Genomic DNA, 23390 nt, shown 5'->3' with positions numbered 1-23390 from the left:
TGGAAGGGAGAGAGGTGCAGAGGTGAGCGCGGTCAGTTTAATCTTTCCACCAGAACGGGGTGCACACCGCACCCCCACTCACACTGCATTGGCCAAGTCAATGACCATTAAATTTCTAGGGATGGGGAAGTACACCGCTCTCCACCAAGTCCCTAGAAGGCAGGAGACCAGATATTGGGAAACTGTGGTGATCTTGCCCACAGCAGAGTTGGGGTCAACCCCACCCTGACCCCGCCAGCTAGGGCTGGGAGAGGTTCCATCTGTGGTGGAGGAGAGATGAGAAACAGAACAATGGCAATCACTCCACCCTAGATCTGAACTCGGTCACTCCAATTACCATACCAGTCACTTCCTGTGATTTCTGTCAGGGTTCGCCAGAAGCCCTGAGTAACCGCAGCTTCACAGTCAGCACCGGGGGGAACTTTGTCAAACTTCTCTCAGGCCAGTGGTTTTCAACTCAGCTCTGTGGGACTGGGGCCTGGGACCTGAGGCCTGAGCTCCTTCCCCTGGGACCTCTCCTCCAAACCTTGCCCCAGCTGAGAGGCTGCAGGCAGAAGACAGACTGCATTCAGAAGGCAGTTAGCTGGGCTGGGTCACCTACCACAGCTCTGCCCCTGCCACAGCCCTTCCCAGCCTCTGTCTCCCCTCCCTCGACTCCCATGACCACTACCCCTTCATCTATGGGTGCCTCTTCCCCTCTGGCTTTCCTGGTCAGACCCTGTAGCCCAAGTTCTTGAGGTGCAGCCTAGTGGCAGGGCCAGGGAGAGCAGGCTTGATCTTTGGTTTTAAAATAAGGGGGAGGCTGCAGAGGAGAATAAATAAATAAATAAATATCTTTTCTAGGGATGATAAGTTGACATAGTAGTGTTGAGGAGGACCTGATTCAGGGCTCCTATGAAGTAATGGAATCAATGCAGAGACCTAAAGGATGGTAGGGGACCAGGGTGCCCAGGGCAAGGAATATGGAAGGAAAGACTACCCTTTACCAAGGAGAAGGGTCTTTTCTGCCTCTCACCCCAGGGATGTGAGGGTTAGGTAGCCAACTCTGACTTATTAAACTGATTTTCAATAATGCCCTTTCTTGGTGCTTAGCCTGAGTTCACACACCTCCTACCTAGTTTAAATCTCTGGGTTCAGGGCACAGGGTTGTCAGGGACAATTTTTCAAAAGACTGACAACCCTCTTTCTTCCATGCTGCTCTGTCTGTCTTCCACAGTGCCTATCATTATAGAGTTTGAACCTTTCTGCAGAATTTCCACTTGCTTCCCTGGACAGGCTGTGTGAGAGCCGCCTGAAGTCCTGTCTCTGGGGCAGATAGGAAGGGATCTCAGACAAACGCTGGCCTCAAGACATGACCTTCTGGGGCCTTCTGGTCTTGCTTCCATCTCCTTGATCAATTCTGACACACCCCAAACCTACTCCAGGGCCAGACCCTCAGTTCTAGCTTAGCTGCGTGCAGATAGAGTGTTTATTGGAAGAAGTGTGCTGTTTGTACAATCCCAGCCTGCAGACGGGTGAGGGCAGCAATGAAGGCTTGAAACACCCTCTACTCAGAACAATTCCCAGCCTCACTGGGCTCCCAGGCCTCCCCAGGAGGCACAGAGAGGAAAGAACCAGAGTGAGTCAGGGACAACTCAGAGGTAAAGACGGGTAATAACAGAGCAATTTGGGAAGTGCCTGACCTAAGGGTCAGGACACTCAGGAGACTGGGTCCTGCTCTCTAGGCCCTAGGCTCCCAGAAGAGGCACTGGTGCCCCCCCACCCAGGACATGGGGTTCTGGGTGCTACTGGCCTGAAGAAACCCCATCAGGCTGCAATAGTAAAGCAGGGCCTATCTGGGACAGAAGGTAGAACTGACATGCCCAGGTGGTGGCAGTATCCTTCAAGGTTCACTGTTTGCTTTTTTTTTTTTAAGAGGGAATCTTTCCCTTTTTGTCAACCTATGACCCCCAGCTTCGCCAGTCTCAGCTTGGCTTTTTGAACCATTTCTTGTCACTGACATTCATCACTGTTTTGCCAGGCTGGCCTCCACACCACTGAAGACTCTACCTCCCCTATCTCTCATTTCTGGATGCTGTCTTCTTCATATGGCTTTAGTAGTCACCCCGTTCCCCTCAGCCTATGATGAGAGTCCAGCATCCTCCTTCTGACAAGACACACCATGAGCAAGCCATCGCTGACTTCTCCCTGGTCTCTAAACCCTCATCATTAATCTACCATTTCCTCATTATTAAACCAGAGCTATGGACAGAGATAAAGGCCATCCTGGCCCTCCAGCAGCTGAGTGTGCTAGGAGAGACCCAGACCACATACTTCCTAACTAGAGTCTCCTGGAATCAGACCCTGAGACAAAGATTTGAGTCAAGTAGTTTATTTGAGAGGTGTTTCCAGGAAATACCAGTACTGGAACAGGAACATGGAACAGGGTCAATGAATGCCCTAGCAAGACATCCATCACTATGGGCAACTAGAATTTAACTCTACTGGGGACTCTCTGGGGCCCAACATAAGACACTCACTCAGCTATTTCACCAAAGAGTGAGGGGAGCTAGGTATTTATTGGTTGAGAACTACTTTCAGGGAGTGTTAATCTCCCCGCATGTCTAGCCTGCTACACAGTACAAAGCTACTGGTAATCATATAAACCCTATAGGAAAATAAGTGTGAGTGCTGTTAGTTTGCAGTTGAACCAGAAGGCACCAAAATGGAAAGGGCAAGAAGATATGGAAAGCAAAAGCATCAACAGCATAGTACAATGTACTAAGAAGTTTGTTTAAAGGAATCAGAGGTCAGGGATGGCTCTTAATAGGAGTTAAATTGAGGTAGATTTTGAAGTTTGGGTCAGGTTTGAAAACCAGAAGCAAGGAGAGGCATTCAAGGAAAGGGGCACAGCAAGAGTAAGTTTGTGGAAGTGAAGCCACACGAACAGCAGAACTTTAGAAGAGTCATGAGCTGAGAAAACATGTTAGGTGATGTACAAACCATGGAAGTTACAGGAAGGCCAGAGAATACATGAATGGAAACTGATGTGGGGCTGTCTATGATAGGACCAAGGCAGGGTTTAGGAGAAAGATGATGAGTAGAGGTTCGGGTGTGTTAAATTTGTATTCTCTATGAGTCATCCAGCTGGAGATGTCTGGTTGGTGGTTGCACATATGGGCCTTAGTTGGGGTGAGGAGCCTGAGCTGGAATTGGAAATTCAAGAATCACCTGCTTAGAGATGGAAGTTAAAACCATGGGATTGAGGACACCATCATAAAAAGAAGAGAGTAAAAGAAGGGTCAAAGAGAATATGAGGAAATGTGGGAAAATACATACACTTTGGAAATGGAAGAAAGGAAGAGATGTAAAGCAAAGAAACAAATGAAGAATCAGCAAACTGAAGAAATTAAAGGAGGAAGTATTTTAACAAGGAGTTGAGGAACAATAAAATATTCTGCCAAAGACAAGGCAGACAAGGGCTATAGATGCAGCACTGGAGACCAAAGCAGAAGTGCACTTGGAGTACAATGGGAGGGGAAGCCTGATAGTACAGAGTCCTGAACAGGGTCATGGTCACCAATCTTCCAAAAACCTGTTTTGTGATTAAGTTGAGAATTAGGGCCTTAACTGAAGGGAAGTACAGATAACAGAAGGCATTGTTTTTAATATGGAAGGAGACAGCATTTTAACATATATTAAATAGTATAATAAATGTTTTAACATTCATTATAATGTTAATATAAATAGTATACTAATATATAATAGTAATTTTATATATATAATGAGAGAAAGCTGTATGACTTTGAAAAAATTATTTAACTTCTCTGAGGCCTTGCTTTCTTATACATAAAAAAGAGGATAATACTCATCTTTAAGGTTGCTCTGAGAATTAAATGAGGTAATGTTTATACAGTGTTCAGCAGAAAGCCTAAATTATCTTCAAAAACATTGTTTCTCTCTATTTGTTTATTTTTCCACTATGTGAAAGAGGTTGGTTGGGTTGCCACCAAGATAAGAGGTTATATTTTGGATGGTTTCATATACATAGAAGTTTCTAAAACTCAGAAATTAAAAACCTTGGGTTTTAATGATCAACTGGAAACAAGAGAGCAAACATAGCCCCTGAAAGTTAGAAAGTTGGAATTGATCATCCTTCATAATGCCAGGGCCTTGGGATATATCCTTAGTGAAAAAATAGAATAGAATAATATTCAACTACCTAATTATGATGTAGACGTGGGAAAAAATTATCCTCTAAGAATGTTTAACTATTTAACTGCTCTCATGCAAGTTTGGGCTTTATGTTTGCATTCTTTGCAGTACCTTTATGAAAAGAAGTTCCATCCCAGGCATATCCCTAGGATGTCTGGCAGAATCAAACACAAAATTTTTATTTTTATTTATTTTTCATTTTTATTTTTTTGAAGCCAGTCCTGTGTCTTTATTAAAGGGAGTTAGAAAGAGACTATACCTGGCAATCAAAGGGTGAGGTAATGGGCAGAAAGGTGGGGTGGGCTCAGGCCCTGGAGACTCAAGGGCAAAGTGATGGCCTAGGAGAGTCCGAGGAGACCACTTCTTGGCAGCAGCTGAAGAAATACCCAAAGGTGAGCTTTCAGGCGTTGGGGCAATCAGCTGGTTCTGCAGGGGGTGCAGGATAAGTTGGGCTGGCCTGGAATTTCCTTGAGGCCACCCTGCCTTGTCTACCTAGATAATCCACTGGTCCTGATCCTGTTCGTTGCCTTCCATGTCCACCTCATTGACCTCTCCATCATCAGGTGACTCATTGTAGTCATTCATCTCATCCATGTCCTGAATGTCCTTGTCATCTTCTGAGTCCTCTTCACTATCCTCGTCATCATCTTCATCCTCCTCTTTCTCGTCATCATAGTGCTCTGAGGCTGGCTTGCCAATAGGTACCAGATTGTTGGCTTTCTCTGCGATGCTCTGGAGCCAGGCCTGATGCTGTTGTTCTTGCTGCTGCAGCTCTGTCTCCTCCACACAGGGTCAATCCAGATTAAACCACAATGTCTCAATTGCATGGGGGAAGAGTGAGGGAAACAAGGTGGACATGGCTCCTAGACGCGCCGGTAGGTGGCAGCCGGTGGCAACCTGGAAACACTTCTCCAAACACAAAACTTTTAAAGAACAAATACTCAACCCAGATTGCACTAGATACCTATACAGAAATCTTCTGAAGATAAAACTCAGAAGGAAAAAAATTTGCCATGAGCAAGAGTTAGTAAGCAAAACAAGTAGATTATACTCTTAAGAATTCAGATAATAGAACGATCAGATACATAGTGTGAAATAAACTGTTTAATTATCAAAGACAAAAAGTAAATATATGAGAAAAGAACAAAATGCTCCCTAAAAGAGATCAGATGTATTTGAAAAAGAACTAAGTAGAACTTCTAGAAATGAAAATATAATCATCAAAATTAAAAACTCAGTGAATGGGAATATTAAACATAGCTGAAGAGAGTATCAGTAAACTGGAAGATATTCTGAAATGCAGTACCCAAAAGTTGCAGGGCATAAAGAAACAGAGATAGGAAATATAAATGAGAGTTTAAGAAATATGGAAGACGGAATAAGAAAATATAACATGTTTCTAATCAAAGTTTCTGAATGGGAGGACATAGAGTGAAAAAGAGGCTATATTTTAAAGATAATGACTAAACTTTCCAAGTTCTTGATGAAAATTATAAATCATATTCAAGAAATAACTACTTCAAAACAGGAGATATAAAATAAAACCATATCTAGACATTTCAAAGTGAAGTTGCAGAACCCAAAAGATAATGAGGAGATATTAAAAGTAGCCAAAGAAAAAAGACAGATTACTCACAAAGGATCAACATTTAAATGGTCAGCAGACTTTCATCAGGAACAGCAGAAGTCACTTGACAAGTGGAGGATCTTCAAAGTAATAAACCCTACAATTCATTCAGTGTCAACTACAAGTCCACACTCAGTTACCATATAATTGGAAAATGAAAATGAAATAATATTTTCATAAATGCAGATGGAGTACACTATAGAAGAGTGCATTTCAGGAGGAAAGAAATTGTACCTAGAGGTTAGCAATGGGATGGAAAAAACTATAATGAGCGAAGAAATTGATCAACATGTAGGTAAATCTAAGCAAGTATCAAATCCACAGAATAATTATTGTGATGGTTAACTTTGGATATTACATAAGTGGGAATGATATATTTGAAAATAACATGTTAGTAAGAGTTAAGGAGTGTTTGGTCTTCACACTGTGTAGATAAGAGTTGGGGCACCTGGAAGGCTGAGTTAAGCATCCTTAACTCTTGATTTTGGCTCAGGTCATAATCTCCTGGTTCATGAGTTTGAGACCCACATTGGGCTCTGTGCTGACAGTGCAGAGTCTGCTAAGGATTCTCTCTGTCCTTCCCCTGCTCGCTCGCTCTCTCGCTCGCGCTCTCTCTCTCTCTCTCTCTCTCTCTGTCTTTCAAAATAAATAAATAAATAAATAAATAAATAAGAGTATATAAGTTGAGTAACTTTAGATGTTATCACAAGGTAAAGAAAATCCAAGTCTTGTAAAACAAATAAATATGTATCTTCCAAATAAGATAAATGTGTATCTACCAGATTTGAGGTCCCAACTTTTAGGCTTTTCTCATGGAGGAAAGTAAGCAGGGTTTTTGTTTGTTTGTTTGTTTATGGCATTTAAGTTGGATTTCTAGTAAGGACTGCCAAATCTAATATTAACGTAATAATTATTCAATAATATTTCTTCACCAGCATGCCATAAGATATAATTTGGAAGGAATGATTTTTATTTGTCCCCTCCTATGCTTTGAAATTTGGTGCAGTGCTTGCACAAATAGGATCCATGTAAAGAAGAGCAGGAAGTTAGAAGAAAAAGAAGGAAAAGGAAGATAGGAAGGTGGAAAGGAAGACTTATCTGGATCACCATCATCAAAGAATGTTTATTAATGAATCAGGGTCAGCCTGAAGAAGAATTTTAGTGTTCAAAATCTTGTCTGCCTCAATATTTTTATCAATGATTTGGATTAGTAATGACAGGATACTAATTTGACAGATGCTATAACTACTAACAGGATTAACTAATGCATTAGGTGGCAGAATAAGGACCAAAATTCCTGACTGACTATGCTGGGAAGAACAAAGCCCCCTAACCAAATAATGTCAGGTTCTATTCCCTGGGACCCATGAATATGTCACCTTACATGGCAACAGGGACTGTGCAGGTGTCATTACATTAAACACCTAGAGAAGGGAAGACTGCTTGGATTATCTGGGTGGGCCCGATGTAATCACAAGAATCCTTTGAAGAGTCAGAGAAGGGGATGTGATGACAGAAGTAGAGTCAGAGAGAGGTTTGAAGATGCTATGTTACTGGCTTTAAAGATGTGGGAAGAGATCATGAGCCAAGGAATGTGGGAAACCTCTAGAAGCTGGAAAAGACACCGAACATTATTTCCTCCTAGAGCCTCCAGTGTAATGCCGCCTTCCTTCATTTTGATTTTAGTCCAGTGAAACCCTTTTTAGACTTCTGATCCCCAGAATTATAAGATAACAAATTGTTCTAAGCCACCGAGGTTGTAATGATTTTTTATAGCAGCAATAGAAAACTAATAAATTAGCTGACATTATAAGATAGTTTAACAAAATATTTAAAATATAGATTTAATACAAAATTTTATATGAGGTCAAAGAAAACAACCAAATTCAGATTGCCAGCGTATAGGAGACTACTTTATAATGTGTCTGAGGTGCCAGTGTGGCTCAGTTGGTTGAGGATCCAACTCTTGATTTCAGCTCAGATCATGATTTCATGGGTTCGTGAGTTTGAGCCCCGAGTCAGACTCCATGCTGACAGTGTGGAGCAGGTCTAGGATTCTCCCTCTCTCCCTCTCTCTCTGTCCCTCCCCCACTCTTTCTCCCTCAAAATAAACAAACAAATTTAACAAATAATAATTATAATGTATGAAGGGCCTACAAATTTTAATTGACTACAACCTCAGCAGGAAACAAATGAAAAAACACACAAAAAATGTGCAGCTTGAGAGACTATTGAATGCTGAGAATGAACTGAGGGTTGGGGGGGAGGGGGGAGGGGGGAAGAGAGGTGGTGGTGATGGTGGAGGGCACTTGAGGGGAAGAGCACTGGGTGTTGTATGGAAAACAATTTGACAATAAAATATTTTTAAAAAAATGTGCAGCTTGGAATGAAGACACGGAAGTGCTACGCGTCATTGAGAATTGCCCTGCCGGCTCCACGTCATCACTGACGCACAGTGATCAGTGGTGGGTTCATTACTTTAAAAAGAATGATTACAAATAGAAAGAACTTCTGGAGGGGGAGGGATCTAGAAAGCATGTTTTAAAAGAAAAAAAAAACTAGGTATGAAAATTTTATCAAAATAAGAAAAAAATCTAAGATATAATTTTCTTACAGGATGATATTTATTCCTGTGGTCCCTAAGGGTAGGATTCAAACCACAGAGCTCGAAGGGGATCTTTTCTAATTCCACACACAAAGGAAATCTTTCACCCTCCAAGTGATCCTGAGATAGGACAGATTTCTTTGAGACTATTCTGTGATTCCTGCTCCTAGAAGTATCTGAACATAGCCTGGACATGTGTTTAAGGTAGCTTCCAGCCCTTGAAGATTGTGCCCCTGGAATGGGAAGTGAGGTTGTGTAGGGGTCATGGAAAGAAGAAAGAAAATCTACTTTCTCACCCAGCCCGTTCACCTCTATCCAAGCTCCAACTGCAGAAAGAAACCTGGATAGTTAGAATTTTGCCTCCATCTTGGAAAACCAAAAATCCTACTGATAAAGAAGAAGACTCTGAATCCTTTCCAGGCAATGCTTCCCTACCCTCCCTCAAAGCTCCCCTCACCAAATAATAACACAACTAAATAAAATTCTTCAGTTATATCAATAGTATTTCTTACAATCAATAAAACTTTCGAATTTGAGAAAATATAGTATTTTCGAGGCTCTGTGCTAGTTCTCAGAAAAAAAAAAATGAAGCACCAAAACGATCAGTTCATTTACCATATAGCCTAGGTCTTCCTGGTCATTAGGAAGGAAGATTCCTATGTCCTCATCCCTTAAGGACTCTGCATCCATTCCCTAGGGAACCCCAGGACTGTGGGACAGGACTGGGGGAAAACTCCTTTTCCAAGGGACCTTAAGGATGGCTCAAGGTTCTGCCTTCCTCTTGCCAAGTCGCAGCTTTGACATCAGCACGAAGAGGGATCAGATTAGGGGCACAGATTGATGAAAGGGTAGACAGCTCAAGCAGGATTAGGATCTATTTCAGGTTCCAGGGAGCAGAGGGGTTCCAGGAGGGGGTGGGGGGTAGAGCAGAAAATATATCGTTCCTGGAATGGACTTAAAGCCACAGATTAGTAGTTTCAGTCCTACACATGGCATCCCCCACTATTGCCAACTTTAAGGGAATTTCCATCTCCCCTTTGCCCCTCAGTTCACCCTCCACCCCTGCCCAGTCCCCAGGATGGGTGGGAAGGGAACTATGGAAATTCCCTTTTCAGGAACATGAGGGTGACCTAGAGAGCAGGGGCTGGTGGAAACAAAGGGAATATTAAAAACTGAGAAGGACCCCTTGGCTTCCTGCCCCCCACTTTCATCCTTAGCCAGGGAATAATCTGAAAAGAGAAGGGACTCACCAGACTCCTCTGCAGGTGCTGAATTTTCCCAAGGCCTCCAGCCCACCCTCCTCCAGTCCCCCAACCAGCCCATCCCACTGGGGAGTCAGAAGGCCCAGCCGACAGCTGGGTTGTGCAATCATCAACCCAGATGTGGCTGGGACTCTGGCTTGCAGCAGCTGCCTCTGTCATCACCCAGAGCCTATGGCCTTCATTTCACCCTCAAGCTGTATTCTAGCAACATTCCTGTCCCCATCCCAGACAGGCCACACCCCAGCCACCATCCTCCTCCAGCAGAGAAGACTTGGAGGCCGAGAATCACAGGCCCAGATCAGCCATACTATGCCGGACTACCAGTGGAAGGCCTTACCCTCCCTGGGCCTCAATAGATATGTGCTGGTTTAAGCCCTAAGTTCTCTACTGAATTTCTTCCTCATTCCTGAAGACTTTGAGGTTAGTGGTGCATTTATTGGCTCCCTGAAGGAACGGAATAAAATATAAAACTGCTTTTATTCCCCTGGGTATTCTAACCAGGGCAAAGTCACATGCCATTTTGCAGCTACTATGACCACTGTTCTCATGAAACTTTGGGTGTGGTCAATCATCAGGCAAAGCCATTGATTCTTGGCTTCAAAATTGGCAGTCAATCAGACTTAAAACAATTTCAGCCTACTTTTATCTTCACCCAGGACTGCCTGGCTCAGAGAAGATGCACTGTAGTTATTTGCTAAATGGAAAGGTGAAATAAAGATTCACAGGGAGAATTGCCTGTGGTCGTACAGCAATCCAGTGACAGACGCAGGGTTAAAGCTCAGGTGTTAGGTCTTGTAATCAGAATACCACACTCTCTGACTTCATAATTGTGGTGACAGCAATAGCGGTAGAAATGAACATAGTGGGGGTGACGAAGGTGGTGGCAGTGATAATGGTGCTGGTAATCGCAGTGATGGTGGTAATGATGAGATTCAGGTGGTGAGAGTGGTGATGATGGCAGTCAAGATGACAATGTGGTGCTAATGACAATGATGATGGCTAAGGCAGTTATGGTAGTGATGGTAGTGATGCTGGTGGAAATGGTGGTGGTGATGATAGCAATGATGGTAATAATGCCTGGGTGTGATCATGAAGACAGATCCCCCTTCTCTCAAGGAATTCTCTTTAGGAATGCAATGGCTTATTCCAATAATTTTGGCTCTACTCCTTAACTTTGGAATGATTCAGTAACTGAGACCTGACCCTAATATTTCTTCAGCAGCAGAAATCAAACCTCAGGAGGCAGCCATGAAAATGCACTACTCAGAACTCCTGTTTTGATGAGCATATGAAAAGACGAGTCTAGCTATTACCCTGGGGGATCTACCACAGTGTGCTGAGGCCATGCTTCCCAGAGGCTGCTGCAGCCAATGATGGAGCCCAGCAGACGCACTAATGCTGGCCCATTCCTGGAGAAGTAGGACTTTTCATCCAGCTGACTGTACCAAGGGACTCCCCACCAAACCCTTTGTTCTGACTGAGACTTTGCAGTCTCAGACTCTTCCTCCCTAGTGCTCCTACCTTCCTTCCACCCTTCACAGGGGGCAGATCTGCACTGCCACATGAAGGCTCATCTCACCTTCTCTAGTCCCTTTCCTTTACCATTCCACAGGCATCTCCCCCAGTAAATCTCTTTCATGCCCACTCCTGTCTTCTAAGCTTTATTGAAGACCCAAACTTGTAAACTTGAATGATCAAGCTGGGTAATACCATTGTGGTACAAATAAAAATAAAGATAAAAAAAAGTATTTTTAAAATGAGATTCATTTTCTTCTTTGACTTACAAGCTGTCTCTAGGGACAATTGCAAGCTGGAATGTATTGTATGCTTTGAGTCAGGAATTAAAGTTCCCCTTTGGAAGGAATATTAAATCCTTGCTAGGGACTTGAAATGGAGCAGAGAGGTGGGAGGAAGGCAGGGGTGGGGTGGGGGATCCCAGAACAAAGACCTTGAGATAGGATGAGCTTGCTATGTTCCTGGGATGGGGAGTTAGCCTCAGTGAGTGTAGTAGAGAAGAAGAGAAGCTAAAGCTGAACAGGAGAAGGGAAAGAGGTGGGGACCAGGAAGCCAAGGGGAGGACCTGAGATTTGATGAGACAAGAAAAGAGGTGACACAGAAGACTCTCAGTGGGGTGGGAAGAGGCATCATAGAGTGGCAGGGTAAGAGGCCACCTGAGGCCACTGGGCTCATCCCACCAAGCATCAGTGAGAGCAGAGATTGAAGTGGTAGGTGTAGCATCAGTGCAAAAGACACATCGCGAAAGAATAAATCTGTCTTGTCACCTCACTGGATTAGAGCATTAGAGAGGAAGCGAGGGGTCCCAGAGGCCTCCAGTCTGGAAAGCAGAGACAGGTACCTTCAATGGGAACAAGATGTTTGAACAGAGCGAAAATTATGAGTTGGTTTTGGTCCTGTTTTTTTCCAGTCGCCATGTCTACCAGGGACTTGACAATGTGGGTCTGGAAGGCAAAGAAGCAAATGAGCTTTCCTCCAAGGGTGACGGAGAGCGTGCTATAGAGGCTGCAACAGAGCAAGTGGCTCTCGGGAAGCAGCCACGGTGGCGGTGGTGGCTGGCAAGGATGCAGCTGAGCCAGCGAGAGAAGGGAGTTAGCTGGGAGGCAGGAAGATATGAAGGACAGAGTCTCCTAAAACCAGGGGAGTCCTGAAAGCTGGATCTGATACCCCATGTTCCTCCTTAGCCTCCCAGCTTGATGGCTGCCCATGCTGGCCCCAAAGGGAAGTGGGCACAGGCGTCTGAGGGTTTCTAACACGCGCACAGGGGCATGCCAGAACAGAGGGGTGACATTCTGGCAGAGCTCGGAACTGCGGAGCCTGCCACAGGGGCGGCCTCCCACAGGCTGCTCCTGTGGTCCAGTGGACACGTCGCTCTCCTGGGGTCAGCGCCGGGGCGGCAGCAGCCTCCTGTGAGGTGGTGGTGCTGGCATCTGCTTCGCTGGAACAGGGACTAGGAAAACAGATGACCTCAGGCTGAAAGCTCTCAGAATCATTGCTCAGAAGAGGGCGGAAAAGACGAGGCTAAAAATACATACAGACCCAAATTCTCTACCTCTCCGGAAAAAATTCCAGGCAGAGTGTTCTACAAATGTGTTTGACGCAGGCCCCTGCCATCGGCTGTTCCCACACCAGCCTTTTCTTCACACTCTTCTCTGGCTTGTGCACCTGCCCTCCACCCAGGCCTGGCCCCTGGCCATCCCTGGTGCAGGCTGGGCTCATTCCTTCCTCATGCTTCTGCCTACATCCTCCATCCACCTGGGGCACCTCTCTCCTCTGCGCACCCTTGGAAGAGAGCTTACCCCCAAATTGTCTGGGACTCATCTCACAGATCCCCTGGAACCTTCTCCAAGGAGTCTCCCAGACCACTTCCCACATCCTAGTTCCTGGGCCAACAACCTGAACTACACAACTCACTATCGGATGGTCCCACCTTTCCCTCCATTTCTGAAGACTGACCTCTTTATAGCCAAAAGAAAATCTTGCTAATAGAGGCAAGGAGAGGAGGACTTCTGTGTCTTTTTCTTCTATATTCAAAAGCACCCAGTCTAAAATTAAGCAATAGTGAATGCTTAAAAATGTATGTAATCAATCGAATACATAGAAAGGCTCTGTCCATTTGAATATACTTAGCTTCTTAGCAATAGGAATGATGGGCTGGGGAGGAAACTTGGAAGATATATAGAATAGGGGAGGGATGGGAGCTTTATCCCACTGTGTGTGTGTCTGTGTGTGAGTGTGCACACAAGCATGCACCTACTCTTGTGTATGATGTGCATGGGTGACTCTACTAAACTAAAGGAAAGAGCTAGAATGTTTGAGATTGTTAAGTAACTCCTGGGGTTCTCAAAACAGCCCTGGACATCCTGTGCCCCCGTGTTTTATGCTGAACAACCTAGTTCCTGCCCTGAGCCCCCTCACTTTGGCTGGAGACCCAGGGGCTCTGCTGACAAGACTCGAGAGCAGAGACTTCAGGTCATTTGCTGCTATGGTGACTCTGCTTTCTGTTCTTGGGTGTTGGGGGTGAGGATACATAGAGTCAAGACTGTGTCTAACGGCTGGCCCATGTTTTACAACTGTCTTTCTCCTAGTACCTTCTCCTTCCCACTGCCTCTGTCCACTGCCTCCTCCTAATCTGGGTATCTTTCAACCACAGAAGCCCTGAGCCTAGCATAAAATCTGTAAGTACCCCAAAGATGCAGGTGGATGGAAGAGAGGAAGGGAGAGAAGGAGGAGGACGAGAGAAGAAAATTCATTTTCAGATCTAAAACTTCTGGCAGAAGGATAGTAAAGTTAAAAAAATAATAATAAGGAATAAAATGTCTACTTTCTGTAGCACAACTTGCTATTAACTGTAGTACACAATCCGTACAGTGCCCAAAAAGGACATTGACTGATGACAGTTTTAACAGTGACTGTAGATTACAGTCAAAACCGTAAGCATTATGACATGCGTGGGAAGAGCCAAGATTCAGACCCCCACAGTTCCGCCTGACACACAGAGAGGGGATGCCAGCCCCAGCTTTTCTCCAACCTAGAGAGTGTCAGGGGGAGCATTCTGGGACCTTGATCTCATCTCCCTTTTATCTGCCCCTTTCTAGAAGAGCTGCCGATCTGGTCAGAGCTGGACACTACCCCCTGGCCAGGTTTCACAAGGGATGGACTTACTCAGGTACCACTTTCTTCTCTTCTTCACATCCTGGGACTCTGCTTTCCAAGGCAGGGCTGGGCAGCCTCTTGCCTACTCTCACTTCCTATGCTGTAACCTGACTCCCAGGGACAAAGGCAGTCATGTCCTTCACAGCTTGCCTGTGGTACACAAGGTGTTCCCAGCCTATAGAGGGCCAAGGGAGTGGACGCAAAGTCTGCCGCACAGGGCCAACACACAGAGACACAAGGAAGTGGGAATGGGAAGTTCCTGTTGGACTTCGTTGGAACTTCCAGGCCAAGCCTTCTTTCCAGCCTAGCATATCAGAGCAGCCCCACCTGGGGAGACGCTGGGCACTTGTGCAGTGATTAGGAAGCCACTGCTTTGTGTCCTTTTTGGACCTTACCCTTATGTTGAAGACTCCCTTGGCCGGAAGGAAGGAGGTGAGCCATAGAATCCAGGATCCAAACCTCCCTGGAACCCCTAGTTAGGAGCCAGCACAAGAGCCACTCAACAAAGATGCTAAAGATGCAATTCTCAAGGTCACACTTTCCCCATCTTCTGGCCTCTCCACAAAGTTCTGCCCACAGGCAGTGTGATAATGTGAAGAAAACAGGTTGGGAGAAAGGAGACTTGAGATTTCATCCTGGTTCTGCCACCAGGGGCACAGGGTGGGGGGAGAGATCCTTCCTCCTCCATGGCCTTGGTCTCCTCGCAGAAGGAACAAGATGGGTCTAGAAGACCCCAGAGGCGCACACAGCCTCTCATGGGAAGCATCTTCACAGGTGGAATTTGGTTTGATGCGTGTAGCCTTGTGTGCAGGAACTTAATGGCAGAGCGCTGAGGTTAGGAGAGAAAACTCACATGTGGGAACCAACGAGAGACAAATGCTAGGCAGTTTGATTGAATGCCTGGGTGAGTGGATCAGACCGGCAGTGCCTGGCTTGCAGGCTGGAACTCTTGCAAAGGAGCTGTACATCCATATGCCCTACAAGTATCGACTGAAGGCTGAATAAATAATACAACTTGCACATGTATGTGTGACTATTTTTCAAATCATCGATGCTGCTGTCACGAATGAAACACAGATTCACTAGAAAGCGGCCCTGCACGCAGACTGCCTTTCTGTTACTATTCCTCGTCTCAAACAGCAGACCTTATAAAGACAACTGCTATTTACAGTGAAATAAAATCACCTTCCGGATCTCCTTGAAAATACTCCAAGGGAAAAAGGTTGAGGCAGGGGAGGGGACAAAACCAGGAGTGAATGTTAATAATTACTGAAGCTGGATGAAGAGTACATGATTGGGGAGGTGGGGGGGAAGGGGGCTATTAGACTGTTGTCTCTACACTTGTGCGTTTGAAATTTTTCCATAATAATTCATTTTTTTTTTAAGGAAAGTGCAAATGCTCTTATCTGGTCATTCATAGAAACTCTTGACATTAAAGAAGGGGTTCTTTGTGGACAGCTGTTATATTGTTAAGGTGGAAAAAGCACTTATGAAACCATATGTAAGTATGACTTCTTTTTCTTTAAAAAGTGTGAGTGTGCGCGTTTGTGTGTGTGTGTTTTAAGCCTTTCTTTCAGACCCTCGTGAAATTGTGATTGGCGGTTACCTCTAGGTAAAATGAATGGAGTGGTTTTTATTAATTTTTATTTTTTTGTTTGTGTTTCCAATGAACCCACTCTCCTATTGTTATCAGCCCAAAACTTCATAGTAAGTACTCTGAGATTCCAACTGGCTGGGAGGCGCGCGTTTGGACGCTGGCGGACCGGGAGGAGCCAGAGTTCCAGGGGCGCGGGCGGTGGGAAGCGGTCATGGCGGACCGCCTTATCCTGGGTCCCAAGGATGGACAGGATTTAGAAATCCTGAGACGGGTGGGAGGCGTTCTAGGCAACACAAAAATAAGTACATCCTGTCTTGAAACAGTGGCCTTCCCAGAGCGGGGGTGAACCCAGAGGCCAGGGGCCCGCGGGGGGCGTGGAGCAGGGATGGAGGGGCTGGGTGGGGCATGGCCTTGAAGGGCCGTGGGGTTCTGGGAAAAGAGGAGCCTGAATGTCTAGCTAAAAATTGTCCTGGGTATGTGTGTGAGTGTGCACGCGCGTATTAACTGTGGCATTCGGAACAAGGCATAATTGGAAAAACATGACCGATGCTGAGCCACACGCATTTGGGGACATGTGGCTCCAGTTCTGGGATTATTTGTCATTCCTCATTTCAGGAAAGCAGGAAGACAAAAGATGAAGCGTCGAACCCAACGAAGACTCAGATGTCACGGAGGAGTCAACGTGGGGCCAGGATAGCAGTCTACCAGAAGGCACCTCTTGGAGCTGCTACCCGCCCCAGGGCTGGCCGTGTGCGCAGTGCCAGCTGCCGGTCAGGACCCGGGGCCCTCGGCAATCCGAGCTTTCGCACGCTGGGAGAGGGAACGCTGGCATCTTCCCAAGGGTTTGCCGGAAGGGAGCTGGAGGGGCAGTGGGATGGAGAGAAAGAGGCTGCATTTCAGGCAAACTGGAGACAATCCGGGAAACTCCCAGAAACCCCAGCACAAACTGCGGAGAGAGCCCGGGTGATCCACAGAGGCCTACATGACCTCAAGCAGGCACAGAGGCCACTGGCTTCCAAAAGCAGGCATCTCTGCACCTCTGTGTCCTTACTGGCAATGATGTGGCCGCAAGGGGTGAGGGCACTGGCTCAGATCAGACCTCTAGGGGACCTGGAGAGGGCGGAAGAAGACCTTAGGGCAGTGAGGGGCTAGGCTAGGCAGGTAGACTCATGCTTGGCTGGCCTGCAAGAACCCCATCATTCACAACCCCCTTGAGCAAGGTGATGAAGAACAGACTTACTAACTTCTTCTCTGAGTCAACCTTCGCTCACTCAAACCTGGGAAACCTAATGGATGGAACTCTGGCATTTTAGGACTGGATGAAACACTACCCAACCTTCCTTGACCTTGGTGAGAACAATGAACATGGTGCCTGGCTCTGAGTAGGGGCTCACTGACAGTCAGTTTACTGTCCATTTACTGTTCCCATCCCAACCCTTTACCTCAGGAGGCCAGGGTGGCACTCTTCACCAGGAATGCAATAGCTTTCTCCTTGCTCTTACAGCTGAGTCTGTTTCCCCCTTCACTCCACCAAAATAGAGTTGGACTTTTTCAAAATGTTTACTAGGAAACTAAGAAACAAAGCAAAACTGAAGGCAAATGATGGAGGTTGAAGAACTATTACAGAATTCCAGAATTCAGCAACAGTCTTAGGTCAAAGAATCCAATCCAAATCCTCCAAGATTTTTTTTCTGGAGAAGTGCTGCTTATTTCTTATTCTTATTCTATTACTTGAATCCTCATTCTTATTATATATTTTGCTAATATTTTGGAACACATGCCATGTGCCAAGCACTTTCTGATGTGATCATACATCATTTTATCAGGCATCAAGGGGTTCAGTAATGCCATGACAATTGCTCCTCTGTGGCAGGGCTGGGAGCAGAAACAGGCTGTCTGACCTCAAAACTTGTGTGCTGATCACTCTATACCTTGCCTCTCGTTGGCCACGTGTTCACACCCTGACCTGTAACACAAGTCATCTAACGTGAGGGAGCCCAGCCAGGGGGTGCATGTGAACCTTAAAGCCCATTTCTGGCCAGGGGCTCCTCACACTGAACATTTGCAACCTCTCAAGAAGACAAATGAATGGGACCACCATGCATTTCCTTAACTTTGTTTCCTTATGGACTTCAGGTGCACAGAGTTATAGTGATACCAGTTCTGGTTCATGGCACATTAGCATCATGTTCCTACATGGCCCCCTTTTATTTGTTATTTGTATCTTTGTTAATTGGTAAGAAACTGAACATCCACACACCACCACCCAACATTACAGATAACTTACAACTACCTATATTCCTCTCCCATCCTGTCCCCTGACCCCTTTTTGTCAAAGTAATTCTGCTGAATGTTTACCATTCTCTTACTTTTTAAAAAAATTTAGTTTTATGTAGTTTTATCAGATGTATATGTATGTTTAAATATTTTCAGTGTTTTCCAATTTGGGGGGAATTGGCTGAGTACTAGCAATTTTCTGAGATATCCTTTTTTTCCCACTCAAAATTATGCTACTGATTCATCCATGTTGTTGTAGTCCTTTGTTTGCCTTTGATTCTGTCAATAAAAACAAATAGATTTACCAAGATTTTTTATTACCTTTGCTTCTAGTATATATCTTGCAGCATTACTTGAATTAGTTCTCATCTTAAAAGATATACAATGGAGTACTACATGGCAATGAGAAAAAGTGAAATCTGGCCATTTGTAGCAAAGTGGATGGACCTCGAGGGTGTCATGCTGAGTGAAATAAGTCAGGCGGAGAAGGACAGATACCATATGTTTGCACTCATAGGTCTAACAGGAGAAACCTAACAGAGGACCATAGGGAAGGGAAGGGGGAAAGAGAGTTGGGGAAAGAGAGGGACACAAATCATGAGAGACTATTGAATACTGAAACCGAACCCAAGGGCTGAAGGGGGAGGGAGGGGAAAGGGGTGATGATCATGGTGGGGGGCACTTGTGGGGAGAAGCACTGGGTGTTATATGGAAACCAATTTGACCACAAACTATTATTTAAAAAAAAAAGATACTTCAAAAAGCCTTTAATGGGGGTCTTTTGTGGCTGGTGACTTGAGGCTTTATGTCATTAAGAATATTTTTATTATGCATTCACATGGCAATTAGGTTAGATATAAAGGTCTTTGTTCCAAGTTGTTCCTTCAAGATTTGAAACATATTCTTCTATTGTCTTTTTGTATCTAGTGTTTCTGTTCAGAAGTCTGATGTTGGTATGACTCTTACTCCTTGGTAGTTGTTTGCTGCTTTCTCTATAAAGACTTTTAAATGTTTTGTTTTTTTTTTCTGGTCTGTGATATTCTTAGAATTTGCTAGAGTGTATGTAGGGGTGGGGTTTTTCTTCTATTTGCACTTTATCAATCTTTTTTATCTGAGATTATTTTTAATCCAGGGAAACATATCTCTATTATTCATCAAATATATTCTTCTTCCTATGTATCTTTAACTTCTGCTGGGGCTCCTGTTATCTGGATGTTAGCACTTGTACTACTACCCTCTGTATCCCCTAACTTTTCTTATAGATTTTCTATTTCTTTATCCTTTCCCTCTACTTTCTGGGAGACTTCCTCAATCTGATCTTCCAATTCACTGAGTTGTTCTTCAGCTGTATTCATTCCATTATTTAATCTTTCATGTTCGTCATCTCAACTACTGTTTCTCTTAAGCTAATGTTTACAGTTGCTCCTCTCTAAGATTTTTCTCTTCTTGTTTCATAGTACCTATTTTGTGCCTTATTACCTTAAATGTATTTAGTTTAAGTTTTTAAATCAATGTTCTAAAATTTCTGCTTCAGAGCAAATGCGTTATCTAATGGTGGTCTTCCTAGTGAGGTGGTAGCACTCCCTTAGGAGTTTAGTTATTTTGAAACATATACTACTGGGGCCTCAGCTACACTATGAGAATAGGGTGAAAGGTGAAGGCCACACCCTAGTCAAAAGGCAGAGAGCCCCAGGTACCTGTTTGTCATCATACTACAAAGCAACTCTTCAGATCAGAAGGAGATGGTCTCTCTAGAGATCATCCTCCAGCCTGGAGTAGGAGAGGGAAGACAGGATGCAGACCTGAGTCAGTCCCAACCTGTTTTCCCCAACTGCCCCCTACTGAGGGATCTATGCACCTCCCTGACACTATCCCAATGGACACTTGCCCACATTCCTGGGCCATTACCTCCAAAATCTGTAATAATAAACACACATTGTTTATCCAAATGTGATATAGGAGAAAGGCAAAAACTTTAAATCTTTGTCATTATCAGCTACTCTCCATCTTGGCCTTTGTCACACCCAACATACCACTTGAAAGCAGCCTTTCGTCTCCTAGATAATTCTAGCTTTGGAGTTTTTTCTGGGGTGTGTGTGTGTGTGTGTGTGTGTGTGTGTGTGTGTAATGTAATGTTGGTGATGGTTGGGGTGTTATTGACTAGATTTTGTGTTTCTTTTTATAGATTTTCTGGGGCTGACTCTTGGAGAGGGAGCCATAGTGTCCATGAATATTTGCCTCTTGGTAGGAACCAGAAACACTAATTTTTGCCTGTTTATTTTGTGTAGGTTCTTGTCATTTTCTGTTTGCACATCCCTGAAAAGCAGATTACCTCTGGTTTATTTGTTATTTTTCAAATATATTTATATTATATAAGTGTGGTAAGAATATATAACATGAGTTCTACTTAATTTTTTAAGTATGTACTATACTATTCCTAACTATAAGCACTATGTTGTACAGAAAATCTCTAGAACTTCTTCATCTTGTGTAACAGAAATAGACAAATGGGACTACCTCAAACCTAAAGGCACAAAGCAAAAGCCACTGCAATCTTACTATCCTGAGATTTGTCCTGTTAACAGTTCAATGTGGATAGATCCTGCCAAGACCTCCAAGAAGGTTGTAATGATGCACATGCCAACTGGGTGTTTGAGATTCCTATTTCCTGAGACCCACTACTAATGCTGGATAACATTGATCTTTAAAAAGTTTGCCAAACTAATGGTGAAAAAAAATGTGACTACTTGTTTAATTTGTAGTCCCAAATCTGCAGAATGGTTGGGCACCATTTCATATGTTAATTAGCTATTGGCACTTCTGTAAAATGTTCATCCTCACCATTTTGAGAGTCTGCTTTTAAGTTTCTTTTTTTCTTATTCATTCATAGAATTTCCTTTTTGTTAAGTTTATTTATTTTGAGAGAGAGAGAGAGAGAGAGAGAGAGAGAGAGAGAGAGCATGGGTTAGGGAGGGGCAGTGAGAGAGGGAGAGAAAGAGAGAATTCCAAGAGCCTGACACAGGGCTCAAACCCACAAACTGTAAGATCATGACCTGAGTCAAGATTAAAAGCCAGATGCTCAAGTGGTTGAGCCATGCAGGTGCCCCAAGAACTGCTTTTTATATTATTAATATTAATCCTATATTATTAATATTAATACATGCACTTCAAATATTTTCTCCTGTAAAGCAGAAGGAAGGTGATTTTCATCTAACTGTGTTTGTCTTTAAAAACACAGATATTTAGGGGTGCTTGGGTGGCTCAGTCAGTTAAGCATCTGACTTCGGCTCATGTCATGATCTCATGGTTTGTGGGTTCGAGCCCCACATCAAGCTCTGTGCTGACAGCTCAGAGGCTGGAGCCTGCTTTGGATTCTGTGTCTCCCTCTCTCTCTCTGCTCCTCCCTGCCTCAAGCTGTATCTCTCTCTGTCTCAAAAATAAATAAATATTTTTTAAAAGTTAAAAAAAAGAAAGTACAGATATTTAAATTTTTTATGTAGTTGGACCTTTCAATATTAAGACTTCTGAGTTTTGTGTATTGCCTAGGAAGATCTTCCCCATCCTACAATTAGAAAATGAAAAAATAAAAATTCCAAAGGATCTAAATAAACATTTCTCCAGAGTAGATATACAAACTGGGCAATAAACACATGAAAAGATGCTCAATATCATTAACCATGAGGGAAATGCAAATCAAAACCACAATGAGATTTCATATCATATCCACTAAAATGGCTATAATCAAAAAGACAATAACAAGTAGAGAAATTTGAACCTTAATACAACTGCTGGTGGGAATACAAAGTGGTGTAACCACTTTGGAAAATAGTCTGGAAGTTCCTCAAAATATTAAACATACAGTGACCATATGATCCAGCAATTCCACTCCTAGGTAAATACCCAAGAGAAATGAAAACACCTGTCCATTCAAAAACCTGTATACAAATATTTGTAACAGTGTTAATCTTAATAACCAAAAAGTGGAAACTACCAAATGTCCATAAACTAAAGAATGAATGAGTGACATAAATGTAACAGGAGAAACTTAGCAAAGGACTATGGGGGGGAGGGGAAAAATAGTTGGGAAGAGGGAGGGAGGCAAACCATGAGAGACTCTTGAATGCTGAGAACAAACTGAGGGCTGATGGGGAGGGGGAAAGGGGAAGGGGGGTGATGGGCATGGAGGAGGGCAATTGTTGGGATGAGCACTGGGTGTTACCTGGAAACCAACTTGACAATAAACTATAAAAGAAAAAAAATGAGTGAATAAATAAAATATGGTATATCCATACAACAAAATATAATTTTATAATATAAAGGAAAAGAGTGCTGACACATGTTACAACATGGGTGAACCTGAAAAACATGCTAAGTAAAAGAAGCCAATACCAAAAGATTATATAATACATGATTCCATTTATATAAAATGGCCAGAAGAGGTATATCTATAGAGACAGAAAGTATATTAGTGGTTGCCTAGGGCTGGAGAGGTGTTGTGATGGTTGTACAACTCTGAGAATATACTAAAAGCCATTGAATTGTACACTTTAAATGGGTAAATTACATGATATGTGAATTATATTTCAATAAAACTATTATTTTTTTTAATCTGCCTTAAGTGAACAGGAAATGTATTTTCTCTGACAATGGAAAGTCTAGGACAAAGACTAACATCAGGAGCACATGGTTTTTCTCCATCTTTATCCTAGATCTTTTGATGTACAAAATTCACTCTTAGGCTTCTTGTGATTGGTACATGGCCATCACCAAATAGTCCAGGAGAATGGAGTGTTTTGATTGGCTGGACTAGGGTTACATGCTTGACTACTGTTTCTAAGGAAGGAACTCCATCCAGATCACACAGGTTAAAAGTGGATGAAGGAGTAGATCCTCACATGAAGCTTGTAAGCTTTTTCAATGAGGGAAAAAAAGGCAACAGATGCTAGAGAGGTGATAGATTTTCAATATGAAGACAGTCTAGCCATCTGAAAACAATAATTTTATCCTCTTCATTTTCAATATTTATGCTATTCAATTTTTCTGTTCTTATTGCATCATCTAGGTTGTCCAGAACTACGTTTAAAAAAATTATAGCAATAGTGCTCCCTGACTTTGATGGGAATGCCTCTAATATTTTAACATTCTGAACAAAGTGAA

General features: G+C 43.7%; 1 pseudogene; it reads right to left on the bottom strand.

Annotated features, from left to right (window-relative positions):
• Window positions 1–4548: 4548 nt before the first annotated feature.
• On the bottom strand, window positions 4549–5086 carry LOC115289045 (annotated as a pseudogene).
• Between the last annotated feature and the right edge of the window lie 18304 nt (window positions 5087–23390).

Source organism: Suricata suricatta, chromosome 4 (assembly GCF_006229205.1).
Source record: "Suricata suricatta isolate VVHF042 chromosome 4, meerkat_22Aug2017_6uvM2_HiC, whole genome shotgun sequence".
In the NCBI taxonomy this organism is placed as follows: domain Eukaryota; kingdom Metazoa; phylum Chordata; class Mammalia; order Carnivora; family Herpestidae; genus Suricata; species Suricata suricatta.
Note: the sequence above shows the minus strand (reverse complement) of the source record. Positions and strands in the feature narration are given on the sequence as shown.